The sequence below is a fragment of the Heptranchias perlo genome, chromosome 5 (genome assembly GCF_035084215.1).
Source record: "Heptranchias perlo isolate sHepPer1 chromosome 5, sHepPer1.hap1, whole genome shotgun sequence".
Classification (NCBI taxonomy): Eukaryota; Metazoa; Chordata; class Chondrichthyes; order Hexanchiformes; family Hexanchidae; genus Heptranchias; species Heptranchias perlo.
Window position 1 is genome coordinate 41254692 of NC_090329.1, and position 20215 is coordinate 41274906.

Below are 20215 nucleotides of genomic sequence, written 5' to 3' on the forward strand. Positions count from 1 at the left end.
TCCCATGATGCACTACACTGATTTATTACTGCACATGTGGTCTTGGTTCAATATTCTCTTGGTGCTGAACTGGTGCTAAAACTGTATGAAAGCAAAAAAAAGAACTTGCATTTATATAGCATTCCACCCCCACCCGCCCAGAAAGCGCTCCATTATGGCCTCACAGCCATGAAATGTCATGGCTCTGGAGTCTGCAGAAACGAACTACGTCCATCCATGCAAAAAAAAGTGTGACCTGCGTGAAATGAAGCACAAGCACATTGAGTGGTGGTGAGGGAGAAAGGAGCACACCTTTTCAGAGGCACGATCTATTTTGAAACATTGGCCTCAAGTTCTGAGTTTTCTTCTGGTGAAGATTGCTTCTGCTAGATTTGCAGTGAGCAAAGACGACATGCAATAATAGGCAGGGAAGGGAGCCAAAATGCATTAGAGCATTAACGGATAGTAAATATGCAATGATAAATTTATTCTGTCAATCTGCACCAGAGTAAACATCAAAGAAAGTATGCGTTCTACACTGATGTTTATACATCTTCTCCCAGAGAAGTGCATCGTGCCTACATTGCTGCAGTGTGTCTGGATATTTGTTAATGCTGTTCTAAGTAGAATCACAAGTTGTAAGCTTATTGCTTATTTAGCATTTTAAGGAGTAATTTATATATTGCATTTCAACAGAATTGCAAAACTTCACCATTCATTGTATCTTTCCAAACAATATTTATTATTGCTTTGAGTATGTGATTATAAAATGATTTTCAAGAGAAACACTCGACTATGTGGGAAAACATAACCTTTTCTGGTTCTATTGTTACACAACAAACTTGATTTTTTCATTTTTAAGAGAGCTGTTAAACTGCCAGGGTTGTTCTGTCTAAGACTGCTGCCGAGTTCTAGAAAATGTGAAAATATCAATTTTCTTTACAGTACAAAATCAATTGTGTTTGCATGGTGTTAGGAGAAAATTTTACTCATTATCAACAATAAGTATAAAAACTATGGTGATTTCTGAACAAAGCATAACTCATTATCTTCTGGCACAGGGTGATGCATGTGTTGAACGTGAAGAAAATTAGAGTTAAAAAAAAATGAACTAGAATTTCTGTGACAAAGCATAACATTGTTTTGGTCATTTTGGTCTCAAAGATATTTTTTGTCAACTTTTCTATTGTGTGTGGGTCTCTACTGATTGAGTAAGGATTGTAAAATCTAATCAGTAATAATGGTTATTACCCATGTATCAGCAGAAGGGGGTGGGAGCTTTATGTGCTGGATTCCTTAGTTTTCCGGTCAATCCGAGTAAACAAATGCAATTATTTACTAATTAAGAAGTAATTTCTGAAGCAACCAGCGAGCAAGGAAAGAGCTTGCATTTATATAATGCCTGTTATGTTTTCAGGACATGTCAAAGTGCTTCACAGCCAATGAATTACTTTTAAAGTGTAGTCATCTTTAAAGATCTAGGGCTCGATGTTACCAGGGCTGCGGGATCGCGGTGGGGGGGCTATTGGGCGCGTGGGTAACGTGCCCGGTGAAATTAGTCTGCCCCCCGCGCGATCGCAGCCTAATTGGATCCACTTACCCGGTCTTCCGGGTTCCCCACTGCTGATCTGCGCATTGGGCGGGCTGCGCATGCGCAGTAAGGTCTGTCAGCTGGAGGAGCTCTATTTAAAGGGGCAGTCCTCCACTGACAGATGCTGCAACAAATAGAAAAAATTACAGCATGGAGCAGCCCAGGGGGAAGGCTGCTCCCAGTTTAATGATGCCTCACTCCAGATATCATTAGATGGGGTGAGGAGGAGGGGGAGGACAGAGATCTTCCCCCCGACAGGCGGGAGGAAGCGGCCTGCCTCTGCCACCAGGAAGGCCTGGCTCGAGGTGGCAGAGGAGGTCACCTGCACCACCAACATATCGCCCACCTGCATACAGTGCAGAAGGCGCTCCAATGACCTAAGTAGGTCAGCCAAAGTGAGTACACTTACTCATTCCCCTACACTCCATCTGCCACATCACCGCCCCCACCCCACATCTCCTTCTGCACTGCCAACACTACTCTGTCACATCACCCCTCACACCCACTCAAAGCTCATCCTCATCTTACCTGCATTTACTCACCTCGCCAGTACTCATCCCGCCACTACCACTCAACCCAATCCTCATACAATCTCATGGCTCTATCTCATACTCACCCTCTAGTGCATCTCTTTCACAGTCAGCCTCACCCAACCTGCCAATACCTGTGCTGCAGCCACAGGGCATGCATCACATATATGCAGTAATGTGGAGATTCCGGTGATGGACTGGGGTGGACAAATGTAAGGAATCTTACAACACCAGGTTACAGTCCAACAGTTTTATTTGAAAATCACAAGCTTTTGGAGGCTTTCTCCTTCATCAGATGAGTGACTCACCTGACGAAGAAGAAAGCCTCCGAAAGCTTGTGATTTTCAAGTAAAACTGTTGGACTATAACCTGGTGTTGTAAGATTCCTTATATGTGCAGTAGGCAGCGTAAGGCAAACGTGTCGTGAACATGAAGGGGATGCACAAGGGTGTTTGAGGGTTTGTCATGGTTTTTATTTATATTGACTTTCTGACCAACTCACATTACATATTATATTGGCACCACTATTGCCACGCCTTTGCGAATCTTGTCTGGTTTGTGCAATAATGCCCTTTCCTGAGGATCACAATGAAGACCCACAACTGATGACACCCATTGTGTCACTGCAGAGTGGTGTAGGTGTATTTGCAGGGCTCTTTTGTGGAGACGTCAGCGATGTCCTCGGTGGCACCCTGGAAGGATGCGGAGGAGAAGTTGTTGAGGACAGTGGTGACTTTGACAGCGACAGGTAAGAAGATGGTGCTCGGGCCAGCCGAGAGCAGATGTCCACGACTACATGTTGAGTGACTCTGAGCCTCCGTGTGCACTGCTGCTCAGAGAGGTCCAGGAAGCTGAGCCTCGGTCTGTGGACCCTGTGGCGAGGGTAGTGCCCTCTGTGACGCATCTCTCTCTCTGCGGTTGCCCTCCCTCCTGCTGTGCAGGTGGATGTGTCACAGCACTCTGTCGTGGAGCTCCACTTGTCAGAGGTGGACGGCGTGGCCGGCGAGGCTGGTGATGCTGTTCGCCCTCCGAGGAGGTCATGACTGCAGCTACGGCGGCCCCCATCCAGAAGATGTACATCTGAGGGGGTCCGCAAGGTAGGTACATGTGTCTGGACCCCGGGGTAGGTGTGCAAGTTGGTGAATTTTCTTGTCAGGAGGAGGGTGGTGGAGGCCAAACTTTGTCCCAAGTGGCAGAGTGGCCTCCTGCAATGAGTGAGGGTCTCCCCCTCCCACCTGTCAAATGGACCTTTGCAGCTGCCACAGGCTGACAGCTGCAACACGTCCATTTCAACTGGGAGTGTTTCCCCCAGTATGGGAAACAGTCCCAGTTGTTTGTAAAATCCCACCCCTCCTCACATATTCCCTTAATCAGGTCTGTTAATGACCTGAAATACTTAGATAAATATTGTCAAGTGGCACCCCGCTGGCTTTAATTGCATGCGGGATTCCCACCTGCGGGGGCTGTGCGCGCATGCTGGCGCGTCACTGGGGAACCCGGAAGTGCGCGGGTTGGAGCCGGGCTCCCGACCTGCTCCGGGATTCCCCGATTTTTGGAGCCCCCCCGCCAGGAACGCACCTGATAGCGGGTGCTAAAATGAAGCCTCTAGTTATCTTCATCCCTTAGATCACTCTGCTCTTTCACTCTGGTAAGATTCTTCGCTGTTTATGGCATGGTTCATTTCACTGTTCTTTTTCCTAAAAAGTGCTACTTCCCATTTGTCTGCATTGAACTGCACCTGCCACCTATTTCCCATTATGTTAACCTGTATCTTCCTGCAATTCTGTTTATATCTTCCTGCAATCTCCTGCATTCTTACTCAAAGTTTGCCATAACCCCTAATTTAGTATCATCAAAACCTTTGATGTCCTAGACAACATATATTGCTGAACCAAAAGTCACCAAAAACAGGTTAATCAGTCATTAATCTCATTGACATTTGTGGGATCGTGCTGTGCAATTGGTTGTCACGTTTCTCTACATTGCAATAGTGACTGCATTTCAAAAGTACTTCTTTGGCTGTGAAGCAGTTTGAGACGTCCTGAGGTCATGAACGGCGTTCTATAAATGCAAGTTAATTTGTTACCTTTGTTATGTAGGCAATTTGCCTACTCTAGCAAGGGCCCAAGAACAATGAATGAAATGAATAACTAATTAATCTGCTTTTGCTGCTAATGGTTGAGGGAGGAATGTTGGCCAGGACACCGAAAAAACTCCTCACTTTTCTTTAAATAGTACCCTGGGATCTTTTATGTACACCTGAATAGGCAGGTGGGGCCTTAGTTTAATGTTTCATCCAAAAGTTGATACCTCCAACTATGCAGTACTCCACAAGATCATGTACTGAATTCCTGGGCTGGGGGAGGAGGGGGGGACTGTGAACCCCCAAACCTGTAACTTAGTCAAGTGTTACCAACTGATCCACACTGAGACCAAGAAATTAAGGAATTTGCCCTACATATCTCTGAATGCAGATTTATATCTTACGTGCTTTTAGCACACAGGATTCATACTAATTCAGGGACTCAATGAGGCGGTAAGGTATGCATGCTATGAAGTTATTTTAGCGACTTACCTTGCATGATCTTACATTATTTAACTGGGATAAATACAAGTACCTTATTCTTCTATTCTCAAAACTATTGGCCTGTAAACTGCAGGCTCATACGACAATGTGAAGTGTTTTTTTAAAGATATAATTGCATCAACTATTGCTGAAAACACCGAATCTTCTTTAACTATTTTTGAAATATATATATATATACTCTAAAATTTGGGTATTAAGTGTTGTATGATTATTTCTACCTCAGAAGAGTGGCTGATCCTAGTCAGATCTCATTGAAGTATCTTCAGCTGCACTTTTAATTTATAAGTTATATGGATGAAAACACTCCTTGTAATATAAAATCTGCTGATGTGGCTGTTGGCCTCCTCTATTATCTCACCTGTTGTATCTTTAAAGGTCTCCAATTTAGAGAATGTATCCAGAAGGTAATAACATAGTAGAATCAAAGTTCATTTAATGTAGGCACTGCAGGAAATTTCATATTCACAATAAAATAGACCTATATCATAATAATGAGATGCCCATATCTTTTCTCAACCCAACATTTCTAGCAAAGATAAATACACAAGCATTTAAATATATAGGGGTACAGGACTGGCATGTCTATCTTTTCATCTTCATTACTTTCACCTCTATGTGACTTGCATGAAGGCACATCAACAGTTTTCTGCTGATTATTCTTCAGATCTTGTCAAAGCATTGTGTAACTAAACAGTTGGCTGAGATCCCAGATTTGTCTGCATGAAAGCAATCACTTAAAAGACATCAAGCGGGTGTGTTAAATAATATGCATGAGGAACATTTTTGCTCAAAAACCTTATTGAGACCTTAGATCAGCTGATTTCCACTGTTGCATCTGTTGAGTTATGCATATTTGCATATCCAGAATAAAAATTTCCCCTTTCAAGAACAAAATGATAAAGAAAAAAACACAAATAGGATTAACCTGCTTTTCAAGTAACCATAACAGAGGAGCAGTCAAGCTTATAGTTGCAAACATTTTCTGAGCTAATTGCATGAAATAGGAAAAGGAAGAAATCAAACAATATGACGCTGTTGTGCAGATAAACCCTCAGTGCATCATAAAATTTTAGGGACCTAAGAAAAAGGTTTTAGAAATGAAAACAAATCCCTCCCCTACAATCTAGGTATCAGAAACAAATCCAGGCAGTTATCTATAATGCCTTTGTTTTGCCAGGCTTATGCAGTGCGTAGTTTCTGAGGAAACTGGAGCATAGGTATTGGTCTGTCACAGAAATTTGACTTAGCTCTACACTTCTATTGCCAGCTGTGTCATCTTTCAGCCATCTCAACCCCAATGAACCATCACTTAATTCCCCTCCAAGGAGGATAGTCATTAGTTGATCTCCAGAGAATTGACAAGTGCAGGTTTGAACTCTCTCTCGGTGGACAGCAGGCACCAGGAGCTCCTTATGAGTTGCATGGTGGACATTCAAGTCCAATTGCATGAACCAGGTTTTTAACATCACTACTCCTTAATTCCGTGGCCTTTGGAAAGCGGTGTGCCTGTTATGAGGCTGCTGGTTCCAGTGTACTCAGTGACAGGTCAGTGCAAGCCAGAGCCCTCCCTTTCTGCAGCCGTTTCTCCTTTTTGCCACACATCCACCTCACAGCATGGTCCAGGATCTCTCACATTGACCATAAGAAGCCATTCCATTTTATGCTTAGGAACCATGAAAGAGAACTATTTGCACATTTCTTATGGACCACAAACAACCTACTTTGGGACTTTGCTATCATTGAACAAAACACTATATCCGGGCTGAATACGGTATCTAGTAGGACCCCCCAGATACTGTTATGGATCAACAATTGGGACAGATGCTCCTTGTGTATTCCAATCAATAACTTCAAGATCTCCTCTTGAGGCATGTAAAGCCATAATACCGCACTTGAGGGCACTATCCCATCTGTGGGCATCATATTCCACTAGTTGGGTCATTGTTCAAGATGTTGATTTGACCTGCATCCTCCAACAACACAATATTTTCCTTAAAAAGAAGGGTTGCAATACTTTCAGAAATGCCTCGAACAGACACTCCAAATACATTCATTTTTATGCCATACAACACATCGTTGATAAAGACACAGAATAGAATGGGTTACAGTAAACAACCTTGCCTCACTCCTCTTTTGAGAGAGATAAGTTCAGTGAGTTCATCATCTACTCTTAGAAATATTTTGGAACTGGAGTACACATCCTGAATAAAACCAAGAATTGGTCTTTTACTCCCATAGCTTCCAGCTTCACCAAGAGGCCGCATGAGGCACTAGGTTAAAAGCTTTTTGACAATTAATGAAAGCAATGTAATGGATTTACTTCTACAAAGCCATCACTTGTCCTGTACATTCTTCATGAGAACCAAATCCAGCCTGTTCTTTTCTGGTTACTCCATGGGACTCCAAAACATCTGATATGCATGCTGGGACGATCTGAAGGACTGCCTTGAGATCCACTTATATCAGTGAGATTCCTTGGTACTTTTTGGGCTCAATAGGACCTCCCTTCTTGAAGCAAGAAACGATAACTGAGCTCTGAAACTCTGAGGACATGTGTGCCTCAAACAGAATCCTACTCAACAACCGCAGAAGTGAAGCTCCGAGGTGAGCTTGCTTTCCAAGATGAATGCAGATCCCCCATTTTCACCCACAGCAGTCTTTTGAATTCAGCATTAATACCATCCACACCTGCCACCCTCCCATTAACTAGGCTACACACCATGTAATCCACTTCCTCTCATCAAACTGATTCATCAAGGCCTCCTATTTGAGCTGGCTTATCTAACCTCCATGCAGATGGGTCCTGATTTGAAAATTAAATTTTATGAGAATTAATTAATATGTGTGGCAGATTGGGTTTAGATGCATTTTGGGGTTTATAGGCAGACTTACCAATTCTTCCATATCGAGTGACAGTCTCGTGTATGCTTGCTATCTCATGCCACATCCCACTTCTATTCCATTTCCCAGTGTGAGGCTACCTCTTCTAGGTGATCTCTGTTAGGTTAACCAATCAGCTGATAAACATATAGGACACTCATCAGCTTCCAAAACACAGCCAATTCAGATTAAAATGTGTCATGCAACATAACGTATTTTAACCATGTTTATGTTTTTGGAGACAATATCTTGGGCATGCAGCTGACTCGTTTCTGAAAATCTCACACTTGGGCCCCTATTTTAACTCCCCCGACTGGTGGAAACTGGGCAGGGAGGCAGTTAAAATGAGGACAGCAACTTATCCCCGTTGATCCCGCTGCCATCCTGGCATGTCCCAATGTTATACTACACTTTTGAGCAGGCAAGCAGTACACCCGCAGGAAGGGCAGGAATTTTAGTTGGAGGCCTGAGTGGGGAAGCAGTGACGGCTTCCCTTTCAGGCCAGACCTGCCGGGAGGGGATCGTGGGCCAGAAGAGTACCAGGCAGGTAAGTTTTAAAGTTTTATTTTAGGTGTCATGGGCAGGAAGAGTGTGAGTGCTCCTCCGGGCCTCACATGGAAGCCTTGGGCCTCCCTTGCTCCAGGCTGCCCTCCTCCCCTGATCGCGTCCAGAACTGCCCTTGCTACTTACCTGGGCCCCCAGCTGCGGTTTCTTGCCACCGAATTCCCGCTTACGCCCGCCAGACATGTAGTGGATCTGGCCGAGTTCGGGTGGGTCATGGACAAAATATATGGAAATGAGGCCTGGCCGTTAAGAATGGGGGGGGCCGCCATGTCCCCGGATTCCGCGGGTGCGCTGCCAGCTTTGGGTCTCAAGCCCATTACCTGCCCCCTCCCTTTAACATCGGGGCTTAAGAGTGGCCTAGTATTGATAGCTCTGATTATTATGAGCAGCTCTGGTAATTTAATGGGAGTTGTAATCGTGATTCCTGTGTAAAAATGACATTGCTTGGGTTTGATATCAACACTTCACAAACTAGAACAATGATGCAAGACAGGAAGGACAGTGGATACTACGTGCAAAATAGTCACTAAAACTATAACGCAGCAGCAATGGAGAAAATAAAATGCAAAATAGTTATTAAGAAAACAGTTTTGCTCCTCACCAATAATTAAAATTTTGCAGTTTAAATCCTGAGTTATGTTTTAACCTGACTCCAGAGTGAAACGGGGTGAGACTCCCTCACTTATGTTGGGCCCTAACTCTGGATTTACACAACAGCTCTAGGGGAAGGACGTACCATCCGTGGCTAATTAAGGAAGTTAAAGATAGTATTAAATTGAAAGAAAAAGCATACAATTCTGCAAAGATTAGTGGCAGGTCAGAAGATTGGTCAGAATATAAAAAACAGCAAAGAAAGACTAAAAGAATAATGAGGGAGAAATTAGAGTATGAGAGAAAGCTAACTAGAAATATAAAAACAGATAGTAAGAGTTTCTACAGGTATTTAAAAAGGAAAAGAGTAAGTAAAGTGAGCATTGGTCCTCTAGAGAGAGTCTGGGGAATTAATAATGGAGAATAAGGAAATGGGGGATGAATTGAACAGATATTTTGCATCTGTCTTCACTGTAGAGGATACAAATAACATGCCAGAAATAATTGTGAATCAAGAGGTGAAAGGAGGGAGGAACTTAAAACATTTACAATCTCCAGGGAAAGGGTTTTGAAAAAATTATTAGAACTAAAAGCTGACAAGTCCCCAGGTCCTGACAGACTTCATCCTAGGGTCTTAAAAGAAGTGGCTGCAGAGTTAGTAGATGCATTGGTATTAATTTTCCAAAATTCCCTAGATTCTGGAAGGGTCTCATCAGATTGGATAATAGTGAATGTAACTCCTCTATTCAAGAAAGGAGGGAGACAGAAAGCAGGAAACTACAGGCCAGTTAGCTTAACATCTGTCATAGGGAAAATGCTAGAATCTATTATTAAGGAGGTTATAGCAGGGCACTTAGAAAATCTCAATGCAATCAGGCAGAGTCAACACGGCTTTGTGAAAGGGAAATCGTGTTTGATTAATTTATTAGAGTTCCTTGAGGAAGTAACAAGTAACGTGGATAAAGGGGATCCTGTGGATGTGGTGTACTTGGATTTCCAGAAGGCTTTTGACAACGTGCCACATCAAAGGCTAGTACACAAAATAAGAGCTCATGGTGTAGGGGGTAACATATTAGCATGGATAAAGGATTGGTTAGCTAACAGGAAACAGAGAGTAGGCATAAATGGGTCATTTTCAGGTTGGCAAGATGTAACAAGTGGAGTGCCACAGGGATCAGTGCTTGGGCCTCAACTATTTACAATCTATATCAATGACTTGGATGAAGGGACCGAATGTATGGTTGCTAAATTTGCTGATGACACAAAGGTAGGTAGGAAAGAAAGTTGTGAAGAGGACATAAGGAGTCTGCAAAGGGATCTAGATAGATTAAGTGAGTGGGCAAAAATTTGGCAGATGGAGTATAATGTGGGAAAATGTGAACTTGTCCACTTTGGCAGGAGGAATATAAAAGCAGTATATTATTTAAATGGAGAGAGATTGCAGAACTCTGAGGTACAGAGGGATCTGGGTGTCCTGGTACATGAATCACAAAAAGTTAGTATGCAGGTACAGCAAGTGATTAGGAAGGTAAATGGAATGTTGTCATTTATTGCAAGGGGAATGGAATATAAAAGTAGAGATGTTTTGCTGCAGTTGTACAGGGCATTGGTGAGACCACATCTAGAATACTGTGTGAAGATTTGGTCTCCTTATTTAAGAAAGGACATAGTTGCTCTGGAGGCGGTTCACTCGACTGATTCCTGGGATGAGGGGGCTATCTTATGAGGAAAGGTTGGACATGTTGCCCTGTATACACTGGAATTTAGAAGAATGAGAGGTAATCTTATTGAAACATATAAGATCCTGAGGGGACTTGAAAGGGTAGATGCTGAGAGGATGTTTCCCCTTGTGGGAGAGACTAGAACCAGGGGCCACAGTTTAAAAACAAGGGGTCTCCCATTTAAGATGGAGATGAGGAGAAAATTTTTCTCTGAGGGTCGTGAGTCTGTGGAACTCCCTTCTGATTCCTGATTAAAAAGGGAGTCAAAGGTTATAGTAGGTAGACGGGAATGTAGGGTTGAGGTCACAATCAGATCAGCCATGATCTTATCAAATGGCAGAGCAAGCTCAAGGGGCCGAATGGCCTACTCCTGCTCTTAGTTCGTATGTTCGGGGCCACAATCAGGAGGGGAGAGGGCTTGCGGCGATCAGGGCTTGGGTGGGGGCGTGCGTAGCCCGCTTCAAGACAGGCTTCCTTGTGAGGCCCAGAGGAGCATTCCTGCCCCACAAGAAAACCTGAAAAATAAATTTTAAACTTACCTGCTGAGCCTCTTCTGGCCCAGGATCCAGCTCCCGGCAGCTTTTGCCTGATGGGGAAGCTGACAATGCCCTCCCCCTCGCCACCCACCCCCCCCTCCAACCCTGCTCAGGCCTCTCGTTGAAATTGCGGATTGGGTCCTGATCAATAGTCTATATATTTAATGTAGGACCCTGCTTGCTTCCTGCAGGTGTCCTGCTCAAAAGAGTAGGTTAATATGGGGACTCGCTGGGAAGGAAGCAGGATCGGTGGGGATAACTGTCACCCACTATTTTAACTACCCTCCCATCCAGTTTCCACCAGGTGGGGGCAGTTAAAATTGGGACCATAGTGTATGTAAAACAATGGCCTGGTACAATCTGTCAGTATAGTATTAATTGGCTTACTATAGATTTGAAAATTCTGGTTAAATTTGTATCATAGTAATCAATGGCGCTGGATAACCTTTGACCATGCAGTTACTAGAATTTACATAGTGTGAAACGCTCATTGAAAAGATCAGTCCACTGCAATCATGTGTTAGACTACATAAGCTTGTATGTCAAAAGCTATCACGCTAACTAGACTCTCCAGCAAGCTAGCAGCAGCAGTATGTTTTTGTACACTCATGTTTTCACCAGTAATAAGGAACGCTGACCCAAATGTGGGAAGAAAGAAAACATTATGGGAATTATTCCCCAGCTGTTATGTTCCCTGAAACACCAAGCCAATCCAGCATATTTCAGCTCTTTCCAAAGATGGAACAGCAAATTGGTCTGTATATGTGTTTTCTGAATTTTAAAGCTTCTGTGATTATTCATTGATTTTTAACTTAGTTGGTGGCTGTGCAGTGAGAAATTGTATGGATTTTGTGTGGAAGTTCAGTGATATGAAGGTTGGTGCATGTTTTTATTAACTGAATAGAAATGTGCCCTCTGCATACTCTTAATTTTAAGATGGCACAATGATAAATTTCTATGTTTATCTAAGTGATAGCATGTGAACAGAGGAACAGTAGTTTCTCGAATCTGTTTCGCCATTCAATTAGATTTTGGCTGATTTGTATCTTAACTCCATTTACCTGCCTTGGTTCCATATCCCTTGATACCCTTACCTAACAAAAATCTATCAGTCTCAGTTTTGAACTGAGCCTTAACAGCTTTCAGGGAGAGTTCCAGATTGCCACTGCCCTTTGTGTGAAGAATTGCTTTCTGACACCACCCCTGAATGGCCTTGCTCTAACTTTAAAGTTATGCCCCCTTGTTCTGGATTCCCCCGCCACGGGAAATAGTTTCTCTCTATCTACCCTATCAAATCCTTTAATCACCTTAATCACATCAATTAGATCACAACAACAACTTGCATTTATATAGCACCCTGTATCGTAGTAAAACATCGCAAGGCTAATCTTCTACACTCAATGGAATACAAGCCTAGTCTATGCAACCTGACCTCATAATTTAACCCTTTTACCCCCGGTATCATTCTGATGAATCTGCGTTGCACCCTCTCCAAGGCCAATATATGCTTCCTGAGGCGTGGTGCCCAGAATTAAATGCAGTATTCCAGATGTGGTCTAACCAGAGTTTTACACAACAAATCCATTTACAATTAAAACATTTTATTTAGACATTGTAATTGTTCCAATCACTAACTTATTATCTTCCACCACATGCACAAAGTAGAATTTTTGAGAAGAGAGAGCAAAAGTATGCAACATGATTATTTGCAGTAATTAATCTGTGAGAGGGAAAGAATATTGGCCTAGAACTTCAGCTGTGCAGTGCCCAGTGCCTAAGCAGCCTATTAAGCCTCCAATATGGTGGGCAGGACGTGCGCACACAGTTCCAGCTGCCCGTTATATTGGTACAGGAGATTGTGCTGGTGGCAGGAGTGCACACTGACAACGTTCTAAGCTTTAAATAACGTGTGTAATTTAGGGTACTGCACTTCTTGCAGGACCCCTTTTCCATTTTCGATCACCCCAGTGCTTCATTCGCCACGTGCTGACCTCACACGGCACAACATGGCGCTAACCGGCAGGAAGGCCTCCTCACCAGTGCTATTTAAAGAGATCATGCAGTACTTATAGGTTAGTTGCTGCTTTATTATTTCTGGCTACTGCTTGACTTCTCGCCGTTTTTTATGTGTTGCATCACTCTGGAAAGTTCACTTTGTCTGCAGAGAGATTTTGCTGCTCTTGCACTATTGTTGCTGTTTGCCTCACAAATAGACTGGCTGCAGACATGGGTGATCTCATAGGGTCGCCTTTGAGGCTGGAGCACAGGTGGGAGCAGCAAAGAAGACACCACAGAGCAGGAGAAGCTGCCAGAAGAGGGAGGAGGAGCCCACTGAACAGGTGGCCATCTCCACAGAGTGTCTTCAGGGAGCACTTCATTCTACACCAACTTTACAGAGGAGCAATGTATGAGGTGCCTTCGCTTCATCGAGGAGGCTGTCACCGAGCTATGCCACCTGCTGCAGCCACAACTCCAGCCTCAAACTAGGGTGTGGACAACACTGTCTGTGGCTGTCAAGGTCACTGTCACCCTCAACTTTTATGACTCTGGCTCCTTCCAGGCTGCAACAGGTGGCATCAGCAACATCTCACAGTTTGCTGCACACCGATGTATCAAGGAGGTCACCGAGGCTCTCTACACCAGACAAAATATCTGCATCTCCTTTCCTATTGACAGAGCGAAGCAGAACGAGAGAGCACTAGATCTCGCACGCATGGCAGGCTTCAGGGCTCCAGGGTACAAGGTGCCTTTGACTGCCTTGCACCTAGCCTTGCATGCTCCCCATTAGCAGCCCGGCACCTTTATGAATCGAAAGGGATTCCACTCCCTCAATGTACAGTTGGTTTGCGACTACAGGCTGTGCATCATGCAGGTCTGTGCCCGCTATCCCGGCAGCAGTTATGACTCTTCCATCCTGCGCCAGTCCTCTGTGCTTACTTTATTCCAACCAGGCCGCCAAGTTACAGGATGGCTATTGGGCGACAAGGGTTATCCCCTCCGGTCATGGTTCATGACTCTAGTCAGGAACTTGCGCACAGCACGCCTAAGATGAGAGCCATGCTGCCACAAGGAACACCATCGAGCAGACAATAGGTGTGCTCAAGTAACGCATCTGCTGCCTGGATCCTTCTGGAGGAGCTTTGCAGTGAACCCCTGAGTGATTGTCATCATCTGCTGCATGCTCCACAACTTTGCCTTCATGAAGAACCAGCCCTTACCATCACCTAGGCAGCAACAAGTTCAGGAGGAGGAGCAGGAAGAGGAGGAGGAGCAGGGGCATCGACCACCAAACCCCCTACCTGCTGGAGCTCTCAGAGACAAACTCATCGAGGAGCTTCAACTAATTCAGACCTCCCATTCCCCATTCAACAATCGTCCCACAATCCTTTCCTCTCTTCTTACAACCACCATCCGATTGCCTTCCTTTACTCCAAACTTATGGGTCTTCCCCTCACTTCATTGCAAAGACAAACACCAACACCAAATCAGTAACAAAATACAAATTTAGTAAACAAATCATGTAGGCATTGACAAAACAAATGACAATCACCCTGTGCAAGCCCTTATTGCCTGTTTTGAGTGCTTGTATTCCTTTCCTGGTGCTCCTACGAAGTGCTTCCCCATTGGCTACAGCTTGGGAGGTGGAAGGCTGCTGAGCTTCCATTAAGGACACTTCAGATGGCTGTGGAGGATGTCCTCGAGCAGATCTGGAACTCTGAGGGCCCAGCTGCAAACTGCAGCATCCTGGTTTGGGCTGCAGCAGTCTGGGCTGGCTGGCTGAGTGGCACCAGCAAGGGTACTGGCGGAGTGTCTGGTGAGGGAGCAGGTATGCTGTCATCCTGAGCGAGGACTGCAGGTATCTCTTCCATGGAGCAAAGGCCACTCTCCTGGGGTGGTGCCTCAGCACTCAAAGGGCTCCAATTGCCAAAGAGTTATGGTATTATCAAAAAAAAAGATGAAGGCTGTAACACCAACAGCACATACCAGAGAGAGGTTGGGGCACAATGAGGAGAGGCCACAGTTAAATTGAATAGGCTGGGTTAGAGCGAAAAAGTCCAAGGAGGAGTGAGATGGCCTGGGATGGAGCGGGGGGGGGAAAGTTGTGGTGGCACTGGCAGAGAAGCCATCTCTCATTCCCTGATATGCCTCCAAATTCTCCCTCCTCACAACCTCCCTTGATCAGACAAGGCCTTCAAAATAGTGCTACTCCATCATGCTCTCTTTTGCAGCAAGCGATTCAGGGAGTGTTATTTTAACTATCTTTCCTTATTACAGCTGCTTTCTTTTTCACCTTGTAGTTATGTCACAATAGTGCACACCTTTGCATGTTAATTCAAGTCCTCCCACACCCACAGGCTCACTAATCAGTACCTTGTCGATGTCATCAGCACTTACAGTTTAAACAAAAGTACTCCAAAATTCATCTGAAATGGAGAGAATAAAACAAATGAATGTTTAATATTAAACACTGAATTTAACAAAAGATCCCAATCATGTGACTTGCACTTTAATATTTTTAAACTTTCAGGCAGTCACAATACCACATTGTTTTTCCTCCTTGTGAAAACTCAGGAACATTAAACAAATTCAGTTACAATGTTTGGTGGGTTTATCCTTTTGATGTACTTCATAATTTTCAAATTAATTTTAATAGAAGATCACCTTGCTTAGGATGAAATATGTTAAAAGCTTTCCTCGGGTAGATTCGATTTTTAAAAAATGGGACCAGCAAACCATTAACAGCTGCCTTTAAATGTGTAAATGGAATTGAGTCGAGTGTAACAGTGCAACTTTCTCAGAAGTGCTGAGATGTCATTGTCAGGTGTTACTCGATTGGCTAAACGGATCACCTCAGGTTGTTCCCACCGCCTGATGGATCAGTCATCACATTGAATGATAATGAATGTAAACAGGACACACCAAGGGGAGTTGGGGGGGGGATCCCAGCCAGATCAGAACATCTGCAGTTTATTCAGACAGCAAACGCACAGTAATCCATGAGTAACCTCGAGTCCCCTGCTGTTGATCTAAATCAAAGAGATCTGTATTATGTCACCATCGTATCAGAACTGAGAGAATCCTGAAGCAATCCCTTTTTTTTGATCCTTCGTGCAGCAGCTGGGTGTTTTTTTTCAGTGCGAAAGGAAGACGAAACAGAGCAGGCGCGTTTTCCACTCTTTTGAAATGAGCAGGGTGTTTAAGTACAAATGCATTCTTGTATAACTCTGCTGGCAGTCGCATTGAAGTAAGTTCCCCTCCAAGGCACAATTTGCCTCCCAGGAAATGCTGCCGTGGTTTCGGAAGGTCGCACCATGGTGGTGCCTTTGAGTTGTGCGATTCTATTGGAGCGCGGGGTTTGATAATGATGTCAGCTGCTGTTGGGAAGGTCTCAGGTTTAAGACTGAACAAGGAGCGTATTCAGACCCAGCCGCTACATCAGACGGAACGTTCGCTGTGAGTTTATTGTTTACACTTGTAAACCGAAGGCCTGAAAGAGGTAAAGCTTTGGCAGAATATCCTTCTGCTAAACTTTAAAAAAAAAATAGATGGATTTGTTTAATTTGGGAAAGGAATTAAGTTGTAAAGTGTTTTTGAGGTTGTTGTTCAGTCGTAGGCTGTCATTGCAGTGATCAGGCTGCAGCATTGCAGCCTCTGCGGTAATAATCAGTGATTATAATAACATGGTTTCGGCTACGAAAATGTGACTATTTTGAGTTTTTTTTATAAAAAAAGTACCTTTTATATTCCTGCTGCAAAATCTTCCCCGATTATAAATGACGGAATTGAATGTTCCAGTACGCTGCTTTTTGGAAGTGCTTGACCTGTTTTGCTTGGGAAAAGTGAGATTTCCTATTGTATTCAAAGGCTCTAAATGTTGTGATTCTAACGTGTAAATAATCAACAGCAACTTAAAAATTGTGTGTTTTTTTTCTTTGGGATCAGACCCCTGATTATAAGGTATTTTAACCTCTCCTCTCCTCCACATCCTGTATCAGCCCAGAGAGAGAGAGAGAGAGGGGTGGGCAGGTGAGATACTTCCAGGCCTCTGGCAACGTGACTCCAAAACCAGCTATGAGGAAAACCAGAATTTCACAACGCAGAAGGTGGTAATTTGGCCTTAACCCTCCTGTGTTGACTCATTGAAACAGGTATCCCATTGCCTTGCTTCTCTCCACTCTTAATTTTTTCTTTTTCAAATATTTATCAACTCTTAAAAGATATTGTTATGAATTCTGCTTTCAGCATTATTTTAATGGACAGTCTGGGGTGACTGTCCCTTGAATCTGCCTTCCCTTGCTGTGGGAAAGTGGATGGCATCCACACAATGGCATGGGTGAGATCAGGAACTCCGCTGGTAGGGTTTACAGGACTAAATCCATGTCCTCTCATTCCAAGGCACGGCATTAGGGCTGAACAAGCTTGTAGCAGAATTCTGCCCAATTAGGAACAACCTGATAATGTAGATTAACAACACTGTATTTCAGGACATCCGTCCCTGTTGAAGGGTCAGTATCACAGCATGGCAATAGGACACAATAAATAAATGATGGACGGGAATTTTAGTAGTAGTTGTATAGGTAACATTATACTGTTTCCTTTCACGGTCCACGCAAAACATACTGGGGTAGAGTTTCTGCTCGTTTACGCTGGTAATATCGGCACAATCCGGGTGGAATCGGCCGAACCAGTGCATAAGATTGGGGATTTTTAAAAGTAAGTGAGTTATGTCCAAAAGCACTTACGCTAGTGTTTTCCATGATCTTTTTGGGTTCAAGATTCAATTTGCCTGTATCAGGCCCTGCCCACAAACTGGCCACCCCCGCCGCCCTGGTCGAGAATGCGCTGGTTTGGGAAGGCTTTTCAAATTGCACTAATTTTTTTTTGGAGACACAAGCACTAGTAGGCACATTTTAAAAGTTTTTTTTCATATTCCAAAAATAATTTACTAAGAAATTGACTAGTGTCTGCCAATGAAACTATTAAATGGTTCAGTATAGTTTTTTAAAGTGATTTAAAATCAGGTTACTCACAGGTGGAGGATTAGACACTCTTATTAAAAGTGCTTATTTTTGGTGATAAACCCATTGAATGGATGCATATTGTTTGGCCTTTTTATTTTAAAAATTAAATAGTGGTGCAAATGTGGAAAAGGGCGTTTTGTTCCTCTGTGGTTAATGCTATTTTCACCCCAATAACCAGCCTGGCATTTGCAGAAGAACAATATATTTTTAGGTTGATCTCTGCTGGATGCATCTATTCTATGGGAACACAGGAAGAGGAATAGGCCGTTCAGCTCCTCGAGCCTGTTCTGCCATTCAGTGAGATCATGGCTGATCTGTATCCTAACATCATCCACCTGCCGTGGCTCCGTATCCCTTAATACCTTTGGCTAGCAAAAGTCTATCAATCTCAGATGAATTGAACTAGCATCTACTTTTTGTGGGAGATTGTTCCACACTTCTACCACCCTTTGTGTGAAGAAATGTTTTCTAACTTCTCTCCTGAATGGCCTGGCTCTGATCTTGAGGTGATGACTCCTTGTCCTAGACTCCCCCATCAGCAGGAAAAGTTTCTCTTTACCCTATCAATTCCTTTCAGAATCCTAAAAATCTCAATCAAATCACCCCTTACTGGGAATACAAACCTACTTTATGTAATCTCCCCTCATAATCTAACACTTGGAGCCCTGATAACATTCTAGTGAATCTGCGCTGCACTCCTTCCAAGGTCAATATATCCTTTCTAAGGTGCGGTGCCCAGAACTGTACAGTGTATTCCAGATGTGGTCTAACCAGGGCTTTTTTTAGCGGTAACAAAACTTCCTCCCCTTGTTATTCTAGCCCTCTAGTTATAAAGGCTAACATTCCATTGGCCTTTTTGATTTTTTTTTTTCCTGACTACTTCATTTTAGTGATCTGTGTACATGGACCCCTAAATTTCCGCCTAACCAGGTCAATAATTTGCCTTCAATTCCATGAGCTCTAATTTTAGCTATGGGCCAGCAATGGGCCTAAATCTTGGTGTTCTGGGAGATAACATCTATCTCATGGTATAGATGCGATGCTTCCTCTGGTACCTTTTGTGTGTATGATATACATCATCGTCTAGTGCAGGTTGAGCTGGGGGGTGTTGTTAAGTGGCTGGCTTTGACCTTGTCCACTCTTTTCACCCAGCCTGTGTCTCTTTTTGTTCAAAAGACTACATAGGCAACCTTCTCAGTAGGCTTCTGGCAGTGGCACAGTATTACGTATTGATATTCTGGTGTTGGGTATACATCTGAGCTTTGAAAGTCAAAGCAAGGGTAGAATTTCCTTGGAACCCTAGTGAAGGTGCTACCTGCTCAGATACAGGTTTTTATAATTTGAATTTTGGACCCTCCTAATCTGAATGCAAAGCATGAATTATCATTGCTGCACTATACATGTGTGGACACAGCGTATTTTCCTATTCATTGCAACTGGGCCATAGAAGTGGAGTGGTCTAAGCAGAAGTGCTTCCTTCGAAGGAGGGAGAAAAAGCTGATTGGGTAAATGAATTCAGTTTATTCTCATCCAACTCCTATGCAGATTACAGTGGCCTTTTGAGCAGTTTGCCCATCTAGTCTTTTGACTAGAAAGATGCACCATCTGGGGTGTCGGGGGAGGGAAAGGTGGACGAGGTGAGAATCTAAAATAGGTAAAATAAAAGACAGATGTGACCAAGCCCCCCCTTCTCTGCAATGGCGAGAAACCTTTTAATTTTTTTTTGAAAGAAGTGTTTAGAATTGCAGATAAAATGGGCATTAAATTAAAACACTCCATTTACTGCTAGATACCTTTTTAGGTAAAGGAGTTGTGTCAGCAGTTTTGAACACATTATTTCTGACCATGTCAAAGTAATGTCTTTAGAAAATGCATCTATTTAAACAATCCTTCCTGTTCTGGTTGGCCCAGTTCAGCACTGGGCAGGGTATTTACTGACTCAGTCATTGTGGGAGCCAATCTCGTCATTTTAACTAAAACACGCACTTGGTTATGCTCAGACTCTGGACTTGTTGAGTCAAACTTTAACCTTAAAAGCCATGTGGATTCTGCTTTCTGTTGCTACCTTCAATGTTCTTTTTGATTTCATTTTGTTTTTGTGGAGTTATTTGAGTAAATTCCCAGTTTTTTTTTTCCTTCTCTGCCTGGCCAGATACACCCCAAAAGATGTGCGCATAACTTTTTGTTAGGCCACAGCCAGTGACTGCTGTAGCT

The 20215-nt window shown here is 43.5% G+C and overlaps 1 protein-coding gene across 4 annotated transcripts in view; it reads left to right on the top strand.

Annotated features, from left to right (window-relative positions):
- The window catches only part of lpin1a (lipin 1a), a 138170-nt gene that overhangs the window by 19724 nt on the left and 98231 nt on the right, over positions 1-20215 (top strand). The window contains exon 1 of one of the 4 annotated variants that reach the window (XM_067984284.1): positions 16375-16433. The exons of 2 other annotated variants lie outside the window; for them this stretch is intronic. The gene's annotated coding sequence lies outside the window, so the exon portion shown is untranslated. Of the gene's footprint in view, positions 1-16374; positions 16477-20215 lie in introns of those variants that run through there. One more of the 4 variants, XM_067984283.1, reaches the window with a different exon arrangement.